The following is a 19,582-nucleotide window of genomic DNA, read 5'->3' on the forward strand; positions in this document are numbered from 1 at the left end:
CACCCAGCACCACATATCCTGGGAATGGTGTGTGGTTCTGGGAGATGGGGAGGAATGAAGAAAGAAATGAAGTATTGACGTGAAATGACAGCTGCAGTGTATTTATCCAGGCTGGTCTATTATCCTTCCTCTCCTGCAGCGTGGAACTCCGCTCACCCACTGCTGACAAAGGGGATTGAACACTTGGGAAAGAGGACAGTTAATTTTGTGTGACAGTTTAATTTGAGAAATATAGATCATTAGGTATATGCGTGCGTGTAGGGAGCAGAATAGCTGTACTGAAGCACTGTTATATTGTTCTAATGCCTCCAGCCCTCCAACCAACTGAGATATCAGCATTGTTTCAATTATAGCGCCTTGCTCATCCCTGATTTCAGTTGCTCCACAGGTGTGTGTGGGAGGGGGCGCGGGGGAGCATGCCTTCATTCAGCTCCTTGGGCCCTCGGCTCCTGAGTTCCCTCCATGAACCTCGCCAACTTTTCCTCTCCCGTTTAAACGCTCACTGAAACCACCTCCTTCTTCAAGCTTCTGGTCACCTACCCAAGTAGCTCCTCACGTGGCTTAGTGTCAAATTGTGTTTGATAATCGCTGCTGTGAAGCACCTTGGGATGTTTGACTGTGTTAAAGTCACTGTATCAATACTGAGTTGTCCTCCCAAAGAACTCAAAACATCTGACTTTTCCGATTGTATTTCAGTGGGGGCCCAGGTTTGACAATAGACATTAGGGTCAGCTTTTCTGATTACATTTAAGGGAGCGTGCTGGCCTGGCACTACAGTTTCATGGGTGCTGGGCAATGCAGTGGTAATTGAATTCAAAAATAGTTCCTATTATTTCTTTGCCCTCTCCCAGAAGCTGGTGGCACAGGTGTTGGGGGAAGCTCGCATGGGATTTAATAGCTGCACAATTCGACAATGCTTTGCTTTCCTTCCATCTCCATGTTTCTCTCGAGCAGCTCAGCATCATTGTCCAGGCCGAGTAGACTTCCAAACCCACTTCTGGCGTCCAGTGCTTCGAGGTGTGTGAAAGCTGGTTAATTTAGGCTTCAGTTACTAAACGTGTTTCTTATCATTTGGCTTGATGTATTTTTAGTTTCGCGAGCAGAATATAAATGAGTATTTTGTTCTTTACCTGTTTTTCACTAAATGTTACTGAAGTGAGTTTACATGGGTCAGAACTCCTGCCCTAAAGAACAAGGAGATCAACAAGAGTGAGCAAAAGGATGTCTGTTTGACCCCCTGTTACCCCAGAGAGTCTGCTACTTGGGGCATTGCATGGCTGAGGGAAATATGCCGTCGACATCTACACTTCACAAGGGAGACAATTCTCCAGATGGAGTTGTGCGCTCTGTGCTGTGTTAGCATACAAGCAGCAAAGTGTCCTGGTGAGTTGCAAGAGCCGATGCATAGTAATGGACACAGCACCTGCACTCAGCCTGGTGTCAGTCAATGGCTGCATATTGTACTGTGAAATTATTTAACAATGATTTCAAATAAAGAACTATTTATTTGTCTTTCATAAAACTCAGGGCATTCCAAAGTACTTGATGGTCACTGAAACCCTTGATGTAAACTAGATACACGGTGGCTAATTTGTGCAATGCAAGCACGCACACATAGCAATGAAACAAGCCAACAGTGGCACAGTGGTTAGCACTACTGCCTCACAGCGCCAGGGACCCAGGTTTGATTCCGACCTTGGGTGACTGTGTGGATGTTGCACATTCTCCCTGTCTCTACATGGTTTCCTCCCACAGTCCAAGGATGTGCCGGTTAGGTGGATTGGCCATGCTAAATTGCCCCTTAGTATCCAAAATGTTAGGTGGGGTTACTGGGTTATGAGGGTAGGATGGGGGCATGGGCCTAGAAAGGGTGCTCTTTCGGAGGATCGGTGCAGACTCGATGGGCCCAATGGCCTCCTTCAGAACTGGAGGGATTCTATAATTCTATGAAAATGCCACATGTGTATTTGTAATTAGTTGAGGATATTGGCCAAGATACTGGAGAACTCCCTCACTCTTCTTTGAACACTACCATGAGATGACACATGAAAAGATAGCTGGTTTAACATTTTATCCAAAAGACAGAGCTTCCAACAGTGCAGCATTCCCACAGTACTGCAGCAGATTGTTAGCCTAGGTCATGTGCTCAGGTCTCTGGTGTGAGGCTTGAACCTTTGAACAGACTTTGGACTCTGAAGTGAGTGTGTTACCCACTGAGCCAACCTCAGGCCAAGATCTAGGTGTTACATTATTGGAAGTTAAGTTTAGCAAGGTTTTCCATGGTGTAGCAATGAATGGGATTGCAAAAACAGTTTGTGTGCAGGTTTAATGGGTAGTAAATATAGATTTGGCTGATGGTGTTCTGTCTTTGGGCTGTTGATTTGAAACACAGCAGTCTCAGGTAAGCTGCTTTTGTAAGTGTCTAACTGACCCCAGACCCAACAGGGTGGACTGTGATAAACCTGGTGATCAGAGGTAGTCGTGGCTGTCCTTTGGGAAAGGTGTCTAGAAGTGCCTACTTCATCCATTTTGCCAGCCTCCAGTCAATAGATGAGGTGGTGTGCCACTTCCAACAGTGTCCATAGAATCCCCTTCATGCTGCACATCAGGTGTCCTTCCACTCATTTTACAGAATTCTTTCATGGGGCATCGCTGGTTAGGCTGGCATTTATTGCCAATCCCTAGTTGGTAGTGAGCTGCCTTCTCGAACCGCTGCAGTCCCTGTGGTACAGGTACACGCACTGTGCTGTTAGGGAGGGAGTTCCAGGATTCTGATCCGGTGACAGGTCAGGGTGGTGAGTGATTTGGAGGGGAACCTCCAGGTGGTGGTGTCCCCATGTGTCTACTCCCTTGTCCTAGATGATGGAGACTGGCAGATGCTATCAAAGGAGCTTTAGTGAGTTGCTGCAATGCACCTTGTAGATGGTACAGATTGCTACCACTGTGCGTGGACGGAGTGGACAGGGTGCCAATCAAGCGGGCTGCTTTGTCCTGCATGGTGTCCAGCATCTTGAGTGTTGTCAGAACTGTGCGGAGTTTGCACATTCTCCCTGTCTGCGTGGATCTCGCTCCACAACCCAAAGATGTAGAGGGTAGGTAAATTGGCCATGTTAATTTAAAAATACATTTAGAGTGCCCAATTCATTTTTTCCAATTAAGGGGCAATTTAGCGTGGCCAATCCACCTACCCTGCACATCTTTGGGTTGTGGGGGTGAAACCCACGCAGACACGGGGAGAATGTGCAACCTCCACACGGACAGTGACCCAGAGCCGGGTTCGAACCTGGGACCTCGGCGCCGTGAGGCAGCAGTGCTAACCACTGTGCCGCCGTGCTGCCTCATGGCCAGGTTAAATTGGCCCTTAATGGGGGGGGGAAAAAAAGAATTGGGTATCCTAATTTTAAAAAAAGAACTGCACTGATCCAGGCAAGTGTTTTCCATCTTTCCTGACTTGCGCTTTATAGGTGGTGGACAGGCTTTGAGGAGCTCTGGGAGGAGAGTTACTCTGTGCAGAATTCCCAGTCTCTGACCTCTTTTAGCCACAATATTTATATGGCTCATCCAGTTCAGTTGGTAAAACCAAGGACTTTATATCTGCCTGTCACATTTCTTTCCTCCTTTGATCAATTATTCACCGAGATTAAGAAGTATTTGGAATTTATTGCTGAAGACATATGGGGCGCGATTTAACGGAAAAGTTTGGAAGTGTAATTTCAGGCGGGTTTTCCTGGGATGTTGCCTTGGCTCTGTCGGTGAGTTCCCCACCGCTATCCAACCACATTTAGTGATATTTTGGGGCCCTGGGGAGTTTCTCTCCCGGCTAGCGCACACTCTTTTCCATCACTGGAGAGCTGAACTGCCAGACCGGCTTCTCAGAGATTGGGCCCTCAGAGATCGGGCCGCCATTTTGAAAGGGTGCCCAGATCTCTTAAGTAAGCTTGACGGACCTCCACACCCCCTTCCTATGGACAATGTCACTCCCCCCCACACATGGGTATTACCCCATACCCTCCCAAGTGAGGACACCCCGCTATGGGGTTGCTGAGGGCCCCACCTTTTCAGGTCTTCCCATGCCCCCTTATGGGACCTCCCCCCTTTCAGGACCCCCACCTTTCACCCCTCCTCCAACGTTCCGGGGGCTCCTTCACACCTGCCCTTTACTCCCCTCCCCCCATTCGTATCCCCCGCTCACACCTCCTTTCATGGGCATGGTGCCACCTAAAACCTCACCCCTTGGCACTGGCACTTTCACCATGGCAGTGCCACCCGGGCACCTTGGTAGTGCCAGGGTGCTAGCATTGAAGTGCCAAGGTGCCCAGGTGCCAGGGGAGAGCCAAGGTGCCACCCTGCCCTGTCCCCGACCACGCATGGACCTCTAATGGCCTGGGAGACCCCCTCCAGGTGCAGTTCCCCATGGGCCACATTTGTGTGAACCAGTATTGAACGGCGCCGGCTCGGGTCTACTTTAAAAAAAAATTTAGAGTACCTAATTCATTTTTTCCAATTAATGGACAATTTAGGGTGGCAAATCCACCTACGCTGCACATCGTCGTTGTGGGGGCGAAACCCACGCAGACACGGGGAGAATGTGCAAACTCCACACGGACACTGACCCAGAGCCGGGATCGAACCTGGGACCTCAGCGCCATGAGGCAGCAGTGCTAACCACTGTGCCACCGTGCTGCCCCGGCTGGGGTCTACTTAAGGAGGCCAATAGATGCCAGGAGCCGGTTCGATCCAGCGTCAGCACGGTGACCGCGCCTATGAAGTCACAAATAACACTTGCCTTCTCAGGCAACCAATTAAATTTACACATCCCTTCAAATTTGACCGGGTGATTAGTTTTTCCATAACCCATATTAGGCTGGTTAAACCATGTCACCAGTTATCTATGAATAACTGTCCAAATAAACTGACCACAAAATATAACGTGCTTAAAACTGACGTAATGGTTAAACAGAGGGCAATTCAGATTTGGAACGCAAGCAAAAATCATCATTTTTAAAAGGAAGTGGATAAATATTTGAAAAATTAGAAAATCAATAAAAGGTGGTGGGGGGAGGGACATAGGGAAAGGTCAGGGACGTGGGACTAAGCAGATAGATCTTAGCGTCAGTGCAGGTACAGTGGGCCAAGTGGTTCTAGCAGCGTTCCTGGGTGGTGGTCAGGAGCAATGTTGTTACTTGGCTGATTGTACAGTTTTATTTTCCGGTCCCTAGCCTGGGGTGTAGAGGCCTGCTTTGAGGTGCTCCGACTCTCCCTTTCCCCGAAAACTGCTGTTCTGCAGCAGGAAAGCAGCACCTTCCAAGCCAGCCCCTTTCTCAGTTATCTAGCTGAGACTCATCTGCTGACGTTGTTTCGTTGCCTTGTCTCATCGCTTTGGAAGGAATGAAATGTTTTTTGATGCTTTTAGTGTTTTGTTGCAATATAATTTCTGCTGGCTCCTCACATATGCATCTATCAAGAGGCACCATTACTCTTGAGTGTAACGAGAGGAGTAAGTGAGATATAATGGCCTATGAGATGACTGTCTGGCGACTGACTGTTTGCAGCCCATGTACTTTCCAGATTAGTAACCATGTCTGAGTGTTGCGAAAAGATGATCTCATTAATGCTGAGATCTTTCCAGCGAGAGTCTTTCGAGGAAGACTCCCTGTAAAAACTCAACAGATGCAAAGAATTCTTCTTCTATTTTTCTCCCTCTCTCTCTTCTTTTACAGACTTCCTCTTGTCCTCTTCCTTGATTACCTCACCCCCCCCTTTTGTTTGACTTGGCTGTATTTTCAGCACTTTTTCTGAAGCTGCTGCTGACTCTTATTCAGCTTGCTTTCAAATCCAATCATGGCCTCAATCTCTCTTATATCTGTAACACACTGCAGCCTTTAAAGCCATCTAAATCTCTGTGTCCCTCCCATTCTAACCTCTTGCCCCAACCCCAGTTTTCATTGTTTGGCCATTGACAGTCATCACTTAGCTGCCTGGGTCCCAAGCTGTGGAATTCTCTCCCTAAACTGCTTTACCTCATTACTACTCTCTCCTTTAAGACATTCCTTGAAATCTGTCCCTTTGACCAAGCTTTTAGTCACCGTCAAGACACGTCTTGTTGTCTGATTGTGCTCCTTGGGATTGAAGACACTATATTAAAGCAAGTTGCTAATACATCACCCAAGTAGACATGCGAGTCAGCAGAGTTGGCAAACATTCAGCTTCAGAAGAAATCATTGCTGAACCTAAACCAGCCAGAGTGCAAACCACTGGGTAGTGTATCTATTCAAATATCACAAAGTCTGCAAGTCAATTAGTCAGGAACGATCACTGCATAGCATTCAGAAACGGCAAGCAAGGCAAAGATTTCCGACCAGAGTTTTCAGCTCAACTAGAATATCTTACCAATTTGTTTTTATGTTTGAAATTTTAGAGTACCCAATTATTCTTTTCCAATTAAGGGGCAATTTAGTATGGCCAATCCACCTACCCTGCACATCTTTGGGTTGTGGGGGTGAGACCCACGCAGACACGGGGAGAATGTGCAACCTCCACACGGACAGTGACCCAGGGCCGGGATCGAACCTGGGACCTCGGCACCATGAGGCGACAGTGCTAACCCACTGCGCCATCATACCGCCCACTAGAATATCTTAGTAAAGGTTATCACGGCTACACAGAGGCGATTTACTGAAATTGCACCAAGGGCGTGAAACCTCAGACAACATGGGAACATTTGAAATTGATGGGCAGGAAAAGACCATCGCGCCATGTGATCAAACACTCCCCTCCCCCAGCCCGCCACACCGCCAGCTAATCCCCGGGGAGACAAAAAGCAGATGGGAAAAACCAGGATCAAGAAAAAGTTTAAAAACTGACACACCCCTCCAACCTCCCCAGGACCCTCAGCTGGGGTTGGGAGACCCTCCGCAGGGGTGGAGCACCATGGGAGGGTGGGAGGGAGGCACTGGGGGTGGGGGGGGGGGGGTGCAACTGCACTTGGCATCACCATGCCAACCCCAGGATCGTGTGTACCCTTTCTGGGGGCAATCCTTGTCCTTGCCTGTCTGCCCACCAACCACCCATAACCCCCATTGACTGCTGAGGCCTCTAGCCATGCGGCTGAAGGCTGTTGCTCGGAGGGATTTGCCAATCATGGTTAAATGACAACTTCACACAACCCAGGTGGACAGGCCATGTAGCATGTGGGAGTCATTGCCTAGAATCCCAATCGCGTGGACACTGTACCTGAACACTACGGGAGGCAACACCACACATGCAGCAGCCAACATCCGAACACCCAGCGGATGGGACACAGCTCCGGTGACATGTCCACGGCCAGAGGGTGGGTGATTACCACGGGGAGAGGGGGATACCTGGTGGGATGGGCCAAGGGTTCGGAGGTCATCCCGCATTGCGGAAGAATGTGACCGACGCATCGTACTGGTTGTGCACAAGGGTGTTTATTGTGTGCAACAATTCCCCTCTCTCGATGGTGCCGTCCCCCCTGTTATGGGCCAGGGTTTAGAGAACCCTAAAGTGTATCCTGGAGTTCACCTGAACCACAACTTTTACTAGATTGTGGTATGGGGAGCACACGACCCACTCTACAGGTGTGGTACAGCAGAAATGGCAAAGTATTTTTTAAAGCAAAACAATGTTTATTCTATGAACTCAAGTTAACCTTTTTAAAACAGACAGTGAACATCTTAGCAACCATCAATTCAAATACAACCCCCAAAGGATACAACACTAAGTAATGCTTACGCTGTCCTTTTAACATCCAGAAGACTTACAAAAAACATAACTTTTAACAGAAGCACATCAGATTAAAGTCACTACTGAGAACATTTATAATTCTGAATTCACCAAATGATCAAGAGATAGTCTTTTCATGGCAGAGAGAACAGCCGTACACCTGCTCTGTCTGGCTTCAGCTCCAACACTGAAAGCAAAACCTAAAAACACAGACACACCCAAGCTTTTCTCAAAGTGAAACTAAAAAGCAGAGCCAGAGCTCAGCTCCACCCACACTCTGACATCACTGCTGTAACATAAGCAGCCACACATGTCTTAGTGACATTCTCATGACAACCCCCTACCTACCCCATGCCCTCCCCGGTGCCCTCGATATGCTTGGCCTTGCTGGCTCTCCCGCTGCATCTAGGTGTGTCCCCAGGATTCACACCTGAGGTGGAGGCAGCCAGCAGCTTACCATGTCCCATGGCCTTTGTTGCCCCGGCAGGCGTCCTCTGGGGCCGGAGTGCCCCGGCACACTTGTTGGCAGCACCTGCACAGGTGTGTCACCATATCCCGTGTGCTGGCTGCAAGACGTGACCTCATCAGAGAGGTGGAACTCAGGGGAGCTGATGGCCACTGTCGTCATTCCATGGGGCGGGTCCAGGTTGGCACTCAGTGACCCCTGCTCCCAGTCGGTGCCTGTCGTGCCTTGGGGCAGAGGGACAGCTGGTTCAGGCCCTGGCTGCCCCTGCATCATCTGGCTCTGCCAGCCCTGGCGGGTCCCCATGGTCCGCACCATCATGTCGACGCCCATGGCGATGCTTCTCAGTGACTGGGACATGCTCCGCAACTCCTCGGCCATTCCCATCTGAGAGCGGGGCATGTCCCGCAGAACCTCATCAAGGTCAGCCCGGTACTGGGTCACATCCCCCAGTGAGTCAAACATTCAGCCATGGTCATCACTGACTGCACGATGCCTTGGGCACCTTCCCTTATGGTGCCGACGTCGTGCACCAGGCTCTGCACTGCGGTCACCACCTTAGCAATGGTGACCTCTGTGCCACGTTTTGCCGGCGAGATCTCCTGTGCCAGTAGCCTCTGTAACTTCTCCAATCGGCTATGGACCTGCTGGAGTGTCGCTAACATCTCTCTCTGAATGTCCCGGCCGCTCCATATCGTCTCCATCAGCTGCAGGTAACCCTGTTCCAGAGGCTCAGCATCAGGCTGGGAGCTGGGTCCTGGGCTCCAGCAGCCCTCCGACTGCTGTCACGCCCGGGGGTTCCTGCCTCCGCCTGATGTACATCAGCAGCAGTTTGATGCTCATCAGATTGTGCCCCAGAAGCCTGTCCACTAACACTTCCCACCGAGGTGTGTGTATCTGCGCTGGTGGAGGGTGGGGATGACAGCTGTGACACCTCGATGGTGGCATCCTCGGAGCTCTCCTCTCCTGGGAGGCTGGGGAGGGGGCGGCCCAGGATGGGGAGGGGGCGGCCCAGGATGGGCCGGTGCCGGCGGCTGGAGGATCTGTGGGAGAATGGACATGTGGTCAGTGGGAGGGATGGGTCATTCAGTTAGGCAATAACAACTCGGGTTCAACGGGTCCTTTGGCTGGAGCCCGATGGTTCCTTATCTCTGTGGCATCCACGCACTCTGCGTTGGTGACCTCTCTGTCCTCGGCCACGCCACTCACCTCCAAGCCCCGCTCCTCGAAGGAGGTGAGGATTCTGATGTCTGGCACCTCTCCGCCATTCTGGGCCTCCTCCCAACAGTTGTGGGGGAGCATTTCCTGAGGAGACACAGAAAGGGCATCATTAGCTACATGCGTGGTTCACAGTGGTGGGAGGGGGGGTTGAGTAGGAAGGGTCGGGGGGGGGGGGAGTTGAAGGGAAAGGGGCGGTGGAGGAAGGGCTGGAGATCGGATGGAGAGTTTGGGGGTGGGATACTCTGTGGATGGGGCGGAAAGGTCTTGGGGGGGGGGTGTCTACTGACTGGTGCTGCCTGGTGTGAGGTCGTTGACCTTTTTCCGGTACTGGAGGCCAGTCCTGATCATACACCCGGAGCTTACAGCCACCGCCAGTTCTGCATCTCCGGATCTTGGGTGGCATTGTTGCCAGCTGACTGGGGTTGGCTGAGAAAACGCTGCTTAAGTGCTGTTTTACCTTGTTAGCGGGCGGCTGACAAACGCAGTGGTGGTGAATCAGCCGGCAAACCTTAATTTGCGTAGAGAAGCCCGTGGGGCCTCGTTAAGTGGACCAATTAACTTGGATAGCGTTGCCGTCCTCACTGGGGGGCTGAGCACCGAAAAGCTCGCAGCAGTTCCCGCTCGCTACCACACTTAGAAATCTTTCTGGAAAATCCCGCCCTGAGTGTCCAAAGATGTGCTGGTTAGGTGGGGTTATGGGGATGGGCCGGGGCGGAGTGGGCCAGGGCGGAGTGGGCCAGGGCGGAGTGGGCCAGGGCGGAGTGGGCCACGGAGGAGTGGGTCACAAATCTTAGTTAAGATCCCTGCTCCGAGGTGGCACGGTGGCACAGTGGTTAGCACTGCTGTTTCATGGCACCAAGGACCCGGGTTCGATCCCGGCCCTGGATCACTGACTGTGTGGAGTTTGCACGTTCTTTCCCTATGTCTGCATGGGTTCTCACAACCCAAAGATTTTCAGACCAGTTGAATTGGCCACTCTAAATTGCCTCTTAATTAAGGAAAAAAGATCCCTGCTCCTACATTGGATTGCATGGCAGAAAGTTGCAGTCCGTTTCCTCTCTGACTTACAGTTGTGTACACGAGTTTCACCATAAAGTAGGCAATTTTTGGAGAGCATCCATTGTCTGGTGTATTGCTGTATTGAAAGGTAAAAATTCTCAAGTAACTGCTAAGTAAGATAGGCTGTGCTATAGCAATGAACACCATCATGTTGTATTTGAGAGTGTAATGTATTAAAACTCTGGCAAATGCAATGTCGAGAGGGCTAGAATACAGTACCAGGGATGTACTTCTGAGGCTGTATAAGGCTCTGGTCAGACCCCACTTGGAGTATTGTGAGCAGTTTTGGGCCCCGTATCTAAGGAAGGATGTGCTGGCCTTGGAAAGGGTCCAGAAGAGGTTCACAAGAATGATCCCTGGAATGAAGAACTTGTCGTATGAGGATCAGTTGAGGACTCTGGGTCTGTATTCGTTGGAGTTTAGAAGGTTGAGGGGGGAATCTAATTGAAACTTACAGGATACTGCGAGGTCTGGATAGAGTGGACATGGAGAGGATGTTTCCACTTGTAGGAGAAACTAGAAACAGAGGACACAATCTCAGACTAAAGGGACGAAATGAGGAGGAATTTCTTCAGCCGGAGGGTGGTGAATGTGTGGAACTCTTTGCCGCAGAAAGCTGTGAAAGCAAAGACTGAGTTTCTTTAAGACTGAGATAGATAGGTTCTTTATTGATAAGGGGAACAAGGGTTATGGGGAGAAGGCAGGAGAATGGGGATGAGAAACATATCAGCCATAATATGACATATCAGCAGAGCAGACTCAATGGGCCGAATGGCCTAATTCTGCTCCTATATGTTATAGTCTACTTTCAATCACTTCCCACTGTACCATGTGAATGAGGGAGTTAATGTGCCAGAGGAATAGGCATCAATGGCATAGTTATTGCTGTGGGATGAGCTTTGATGGGAGAGTTAGTAGAGTAAAGAGTTGGTTTTCGATAGGTTTTCCCCTCCCTCACCTTTTTTAAAATGTTATTAATTCTTGAAGTGCTTGGAACTCTGAAAGATATGAAGCACTACATAAATGGTTCGCTTCTTTCCAGCATATTTAAGATATTCAGTGGAATCGATAGCAGAGGTTGTATGGAAGAGTACAGCATGGCCTTGCTTTAACCTCCACAATCCCAACAGGTACGTTCTTCAAATAAGAGTTAGTGGTGTAATTTATTGATTCCTATTGATAATGAAAGTGAAAGCAGCCTGTCATCGTGAATTCTGGTGATACCGCCCAAATACAGGCAGCAATAAAACACTGCAGAATTGGATTTGGGGGTGTTTAAATACCTATTACCTCCTGCATGGAAAATTAGTGGTGAAAATTGAGCAGCAGCAAGATTGGTCCCTCGAGAGCGATTGAGCAATTGAAATGGTAATTGTGTCTGTGGTTCAGCAGTCTGTTTTAACCGTAACCAGGCATTTTAAAAAAAATTGTAGAATATGTTACCTCAATTTTGAATTGATTAATGCTTTTGTAGTCATCTAGTTGCAAGTGTGAAATAGAAGACTTATTTACTTGACACCCAATGTCAAAATCAAACAATTCTGCTTTAGTTATAGGACAGATACAAAGTAAATTTCCCTCCACATGATTCCATCAAACACTCCCAGGGCAGATACAGCACATGATTAAATATAGAGATAACTACACTGTCCCCATCAGACACTCAAGGACAGGTACAGCACGGGGTTAGACACAGAGTAAAGCTCCCTCTACACTGTCCCCATCAAACACTCCCAGGACAGGTACAGCACGGGGTTAGATACAGAGTAAAGCTCCCTCTACACTGTCCCCATCAGACACTCAAGGACAGGTACAGCACGGGGTTAGATACAAAGTAAAGCTCCCTCTACACTGTCCCCATCAAACACTCCCAGGACAGGTACAGCACGGGGTTAGATACAGAGTAACGCTCCCTCTACACCGTCCCCATTAAACACTCCCAGGACAGGTACAGCACGGGGTTAGATACAGAGTAAAGCTCCCTCTACACTGTCCCCCATCAAACACTCCCAGGACAGGTACAGCACGGGGTTAGATACAGAGTAAAGCTCCCTCTACACTGTCCCCATCAAACACTCAAGGACAGGTACAGCACGGGGTTAGATGCAGAGTAAAGCTCCCTCCACACTGCTCCCATCAAACACTCCCAGGACAGGTACAGCATGGGGTTAGATACAGAGTAAAGCTCCCTCTACACTGTCCCCATCAAACACTCCCAGGACAGGAACAGCATGGGGTTCGATACAGAGTAAAGCTCCCTCTACACTGTCCCCATCAAACACTCCCAGGACAGGTACAGCACGGGGTTACATACAACATAGAAAAGTACCGCACAGAACAGGCCCTTCAGCCCTCGATGTTGTGCCAAGCATTGTCCGAAACCAAGATCAAGCTATCCCACTCCCTGTCATTCTGGTGTGCTCCATATGCCTATCCAATAACTGCTTGAAAGTTCCTAAAGTGTCTGACTCCACTATCACAGCAGGCAGTCCATTCCACACCCTAACCACTCTCTGAGTAAAGAACCTACCTCGGACATCCCTCCTATATCTCCTACCCTGAACCTTATAGTAATGCCCCCTTGTAACAGCTACATCCACCCGAGGAAATAGTCTCTGAACATCCACTTTATCTATCCCCCTCATCATCTTATAAACCTCTATTAAGTCGCCTCTCAACCTCCTCTGCTCCAAAGAGAAAAGCCCTAGCTCCCTCAACCTTTCCTCATAAGACCTATCCTGCAAAGCAGGCAGCATCCTGGTAAATCTCCTTTGCACCCTTTCCAATGCTTCCACATCCTTCCTATAATGAGGTGACCAGAACTGCACACAATACCCCAAATGTGGTCTCACCAGGGTCCTGTAAAGTTGCAGCATAACCGCGCGGCTCTTAAACTCAAGCCCCCTGTTAATAAACACTAACACACTGTAAGCCTTCTTCACGGCTCTATCCACTTGAGTGGCAACCTTCAGAGATCTGTGGACATGAACCCCAAGATCTCTCTGTTCCTCCACATTCCTCAGAACCCTGCCGTTGACCCTGTAATCCACATTCAAATTTTTTCTACCAAAATGAATCAACCCGCACTTATCAGGGTTAAACTCCATCTACCATTTTTCGGCCCAGCTCTGCATCCTATCAATGTCTCTTTGTAGCCTACAACTGCCCTCCACCTCATCCACTGCTCCAGCAATCTTGGTGTCATCAGCAAATTTACTGACCCACCCTTCAGCCCCCTCCTCCAAGTCATTGATAAAAATCACAAATAGCAGAGGACCCAGCACTGATCCCTGTGGTACACCGCTGGTAACTGGTCTCCAGTATGAAAATTGTCCATCTACCACCACCCTCTGTCTTCTATGTGATAGCCAGTTACTTATCCAATTGGCCAAATTTCCCTCTATCCCACACCTTACTTTCTTCATAAGCCGACCATGGGGGAACCTAATCAAACGCCTTACTAAAATCCATGTATACGACATCAACTGCTCTACCTTCATCTACACACTTAGTTACCTCCTCAAAGAATTCAATCAAATTTGTGAGGCAAGACTTACCCTTCACAAATCCGTGTTGACTATCCCAGATTAAGCTGCATCTTTCCAAATGATCATAAATAGAGTAAAGCTCCCTCTACACTGTCCCATTAAATACTCCCAGGACAGGTACAGCACGGTGTTAGATACAGAATAAAGCTCCCTCTACACTGTCCCCATCAAATACTCCCAGGACAGGTACAGCACGGTGTTAGATACAGAATAAAGCTCCCTCTACACTGTTCCCATCAAACACTCCCAGGGCAGGTACAGCACGGGGTTAGATACAGAGTAAAGCTCCCTCTACACTGTCCCCATCAAACACTCCCAAGACAGGTACAGCACGGGATTAGATACAGAGTAAAGCTCCCTCTACACTGTCCCCATCAAATACTCCCAGGGCAGGTACAGCACGGGGTTAGATACAGAGTAAAGCTCCCTCTACACTGTCCCCATCAAATACTCCCAGGACAGGGACAGCACAGGGTTAGATACAGAGCAACGCTCCCTCTACACTGTCCCCATCAAATACTCCTGGGGCAGGTACAGCACAGGGTTCAACATAGAGTAACGCTACACTGTCCCCATCAAACACTCCCAGGACAGATACAGCACGGGGTTAGATACAGAATAAAGCTGCCTCACCATTGTCCCCATCAAACACTCCCTGGACAGATACAGCACGGGGTTAGATACAGAGTAAAGCTCCCTCTGCACTGCCCCCATCAAATACTCCCAGGACAGGTACAGTACGGGGGTTAGATACAGAGCAAAGCTCCCTCTACACTGTCCCCATCAAACACTCCAGGACAGGTACAGCACGGGGTTAGATACAGAGTAAAGCTCCCTCTACACTGTCCCCATCAAACACTCCCAGGACAGGTACAGCACGGGGTTAGATACAGAGTAAAGCTCCCTCTGCACTGCCCCCATCAAATACTCCCAGGACAGGTACAGCACGGGGTTAGATACAGAGTAAAGCTCCCTCTACACTGTCCCCATCAAACACTCCCAGTACAGGTACAGTACGGGGGTTAGATACAGAGTAAAGCTCCCTCTACACTGTCCCCATCAAACACTCCCAGGACAGGTACAGCACGGGGTTAGATACAGAGTAAAGCTCCCTCTAGACTGTCCCCATCAAACACTCGCAGGACAGGTACAGCACGGGGTTAGATACAGAGTAAAGCTCCCTCTACACTGTCCCCATCAAACACTCCCAGGACAGGTACAGCACGGGGTTAGATACAGAGTAAAGCTCCCTCTGCACTGCCCCCATCAAATACTCCCAGGACAGGTACAGCACGGGGTTAGATACAGAGTAAAGCTCCCTCTACACTGTCCCCATCAAACACTCCCAGGACAGGTACAGCACGGGGGTTAGATACAGAGTAAAGCTCCCTCTACACTGTCCCCATCAAACACTCCCAGGACAGGTACAGCACGGGGTTAGATACAGAGTAAAGCTCCCTCTAGACTGTCCCCATCAAACACTCGCAGGACAGGTACAGCACGGGGTTAGATACAGAGTAAAGCTCCCTCTACACTGTCCCCATCAAACACTCCCAGGACAGGTACAGCATGGGGTTAGATACAGAGTAAACTTCCCTTCTTAAAATTTAACTCCAGGATTTATTCACAGCTCCCTAATTAATGTATCCTCTAAGCAATCATGCAACAGCCCAACATTTGCATGCAGGTCGTGCAGAGGTTGGTCGCATGTTCTTAAAAAAAAGGAAGGTATATTGCTTCTCATAGCGCCTTAGGCTGGGTTTCTTTGCATTTTCTTTGCGACACTGGTGGTGTGGACAGTTTTTACATATTAAAGATGCTGCATAAATGGTTTGTTACAGGGAGTGATCTGTTGATCGCTGAATGAAGAGGCAGCATATTCCTAAGAAACCAGACCCCAGACATAGCCACCCCCATCATGGGAGGGCAGATACAGTGAAAAAAGACAAAATTAAGTAATCTTTCTGTTTGTAAGAAAGAAGGTAAAACTTGTATTTCTGTAGCACCCTTCACAACCTGCGGTTGTATCAAATTGGATTTACGGCCAATTAAATACTTTTTGAAGTGTTGCCATTATAAACTAGGAAACAGGGCATCCAATTAGCAGCCAGCAAGATGCCACAATCACAGGGACTGGATGTTGGCTGAAGGAAAAATATTGACCAACACACCGTGGGGAACTCACCTGCTCTTCTTTGAAATTCAGGCCATGGAATCTTATACTGTCACCCGAGAGGGCAAATGGAGCATCACTTCTGCATCTCATCTGAAAAAGGCACCACAGACAATGCGGCAGTCCGTTAGCACTGCCCTAGGAGTGTCAGCCTAGATAATAATAATCTTTATTAGTGTCACAAGTAGGCTTACATCAACATTACTGTGAAAAGCCCCGAGTCGCCACACTCCGGCTCCCGTTCGGGTACACAGAGGGAGAATTCAGAATGTCCAATTCACCGAACAGCGCGTCTTTCAGGATTTGTGTGAGGAAACCGGAGCACCCGGAGGAAACCCACGCAGACACGGGGAGAACATGCAGACTTCGCACAGTGACCCAAGCCAGGAATCGAACCTGGGACCCTGTTGCTGTGAAGCGACAGTGCTAACCGCTGTGCTACCATGCTGCCCATGATGGGCTCAATAATAAGAGCATAAAGTGCTGTAAATAGTCAGCAGGTATCTATGGAGGAAAAAGCAGAATTACCGTTTTGGGTCAACGATTGGGTCATTAAGCTGAAACCTTCATTCCACAAATGCTACCTGCAGAATATTTACAACAGTTTTGTTGTGGGGCTGGTTTCGCACCAGGTGCTGGTTTAGCACACTGGACTAAATCGCTGGCTTTTAAAGCAGACCAAGGCAGACCAGCAGCACGGTTCAATTCCCGTACCAGCCTCCCCGAACAGGTGCCGGAATGTGGCGACTGGGGTCTTTTCACAGTAACTTCATTGAAGCCTACTCGTGACAATAAGCGATTATTATTTCATTTTCATTTCATTTCTTATTTTGGATTTCCAACATCCGTGGTACTTTTTCCTTTGGGCTCAATTCCCTGATGACACAAGGCAGGTGGGGTCTGCACAGCTACCTGTTTGCTACAGATTCGGTTGAGATAGGTGTACATCTAAGGAATGGCAGAGAGAGGAGGATAGAGCGCCCAGAGGTCAAAGGAACCAACAAGATGATCGATGATTACTTGAAGTTATTAGTTGCAATCTGCGTGTGTATATGTGGAAGTCAAAGATGTTGTCTGACTGAGATTGAACAGCTACAGAAGACGGTGCTTTACTGATTGATTGGAAGTGGCAGTTCTAGTCAGATTAACTCTCTCTTTGCTTCTATCGACCATCTGGCTGAAAGACGCGTGGGCCGTGAGACAGACAGGGGCTCATTAGAAAATTACAAGATTTCTTCAGGCCCTTTCCCACTCCTTCGTTTCAACCAGCAAATGCTTTACTTCTGCTGCGTTTTTCAGTTGTTCGTGATCATCTCTGTGTGAAATAATTGATATTGTTCCTGTTCTCATCTCCAGCTTCTTTTCAAGTGCAAATTTTGCTCTTGTGGCGTTAAATAATGGAGAATGCGGGAGGAGGGGTGAGGGGCCAGCAACAGACCACATCCCAAGCGAGGTTGGATACTGCACACCTCTGATGTCTGGTGTGGTGGGCTGCTGGACACAAGAGGGAGGAAAGTGCAGCAAAGGCAGTTACTTATGACAGTGAGGCCACAGAGCCAATGGAAGGGCTTGTCAGCCCTGGGCCATCTCATTGGCCATGCAGCATCTCATTAAAAGTAACAACTTGCATTTATATCGCAACCTCAGGATATCCCAAAGCACTTCACAACCAATAAAGTGCTTTTGAAGTGTGGCCACTGTTGTAATGTCGGAAATGCAGCAGCCATTTTGCGCACAGTAAGATCCCACAGATAGCAGAGATAAATGATCACATCACCTGTTTTTAGCGATGTTTGTTGAGTGATAGATATTACCCAGTGCACCAGGGAGCTCTCTTGAGAGCCACAAGTGTATTTCCAAAGAACAATACAGCACAGGAACAGGCCCTTCGGCCTTCCAAGCCTGTACCGGTCTTGATACCACCCTTGGCCAAAACACTCAGCACTTCCTAATGCCGTATCCCTCTAAATAATCTCTTGCAGTGCATCACTTATGTAAATTCACATTGGTCTTGCATTATAATGCCAGATATTGAAAATTTTTCATTGCGCATCATCTACTAGGACAACATGGTAGCACGGTAGCATTGTAGTTAGCACAATTGCTTCACTGCTCCAGGGTCCCAGGTTCGATTCGCGGCTTGGGTCACTGTGCGGAGTCTGCACATCCTCCCCGTGTGTGCGTGGGTTTCCTCCGGGTGCTCCGGTTTCCTCCCACAGTCCAAAGATGTGCAAGTTAGGTGGATTGGCCATGATAAATTGCCCTTAGTGTTGGGTGGGGTTACTGGGTTATGGGGATAGGGTGGGGTTTTGGGCTTGGGTAGGGTGCTCTTTCCAAGAGCCGGTGCAGACTCGATGGGCCGAATGGCCTTCTTCTGCACTGTAAATTCTATGATTTAAAACACCCACAGCCGAACAACAGGAATATTTTGTGGTTGGAGCATTGCGGAGAGGCACTAACTTGGTGGCGATTGCTGTTTTGGTTAGCGGGGATTTGTTTTCGATACTTAGGGGTCCAGGTGTCTGGAGGTTGAGCACGGCGTCAGAGGTTGAATGATACAAGCCTGGTGACAGAGTTAAGGCAGACTTGCAGAGGTGCGGTGGTCTCCCATTATCTTTGGCAGGCCGGATCCAATCGGTTAACAAGAATATCTTGCCGAGATTTTTGTTTATGTCTCAGTGTCTCCCAGTATTCCTGCCAAAGTCTTTTTTCCGATGGATTGAGAGGCTTGCTCCCAGCTTTATTTGGGAGGGATGGACCCCGAGGATTCAGAGGGGAGGTCCTTCAGTGGAGGGGTTTAGGGCTACCAAATGTATTGTTCTATTAGTGGTAGCTAACATGGAGAAGGTGTGGGGTGGTGCAGAGATCCAGGGGCCCCCTGTGTTCTGTCTGGGTCATGTAGAGGGACAAGCTTGGGGGTATTGGTAACGGCGCACTTCCGTTGGCTCTGGCAGGGTACTCAGCGAGCCCGGTGGTGGTGTCCACGTTAAAAATATGGAGGCAGCTCCGCCAGCATATTAAATTGGGGGCGGCCTCAAGGCTGGCTCCCATTGGTGCCAACCATCTATTTAAGCTGGCAAGGCTGGCTCCCATTGGTGCCAACCATCTATTTAAGCTGGCAAGGCTGGCTCCCATTGGTGCCAACCATCTATTTAAGCTGGCAAGGCTGGATGCCACATTTAGTACATGGAAAGAGAAAGGGCGGGAGAGAGTGAGCAATTTATTTCTGGAGGAGCGATTTGTCAGCCTGGAGGAATTTACAGAGAAATTTGGGCTGTCAGACCCGGACATGTGTTGGTACCTCCAGGTTCGGAGCTTTGTTCAGAGGATGTTCTCGGATTTCCCAGTGGTGCCTCCATCATCCTCATTGGAGAG

At 49.1% G+C, this 19,582-nt stretch overlaps 1 protein-coding gene across 4 annotated transcripts in view; it reads left to right on the forward strand.

Annotated features, from left to right (window-relative positions):
- brf1b (BRF1 RNA polymerase III transcription initiation factor subunit b) overlaps positions 1-19,582 on the forward strand; it is a 458,569-nt gene that overhangs the window by 394,334 nt on the left and 44,653 nt on the right. Inside the window, exon 16 of one of the 4 annotated variants that reach the window (XR_005463757.1) lies at positions 11,529-11,616. The exons of the other annotated variants lie outside the window; for them this stretch is intronic. The gene's annotated coding sequence lies outside the window, so the exon portion shown is untranslated. The remainder of the gene's footprint in view (positions 1-11,528; positions 11,617-19,582) is intronic. 4 annotated transcript variants of the gene reach the window in all.

Source organism: Scyliorhinus canicula, chromosome 2, assembly GCF_902713615.1.
Source record: "Scyliorhinus canicula chromosome 2, sScyCan1.1, whole genome shotgun sequence".
Taxonomy (NCBI): Eukaryota; Metazoa; Chordata; class Chondrichthyes; order Carcharhiniformes; family Scyliorhinidae; genus Scyliorhinus; species Scyliorhinus canicula.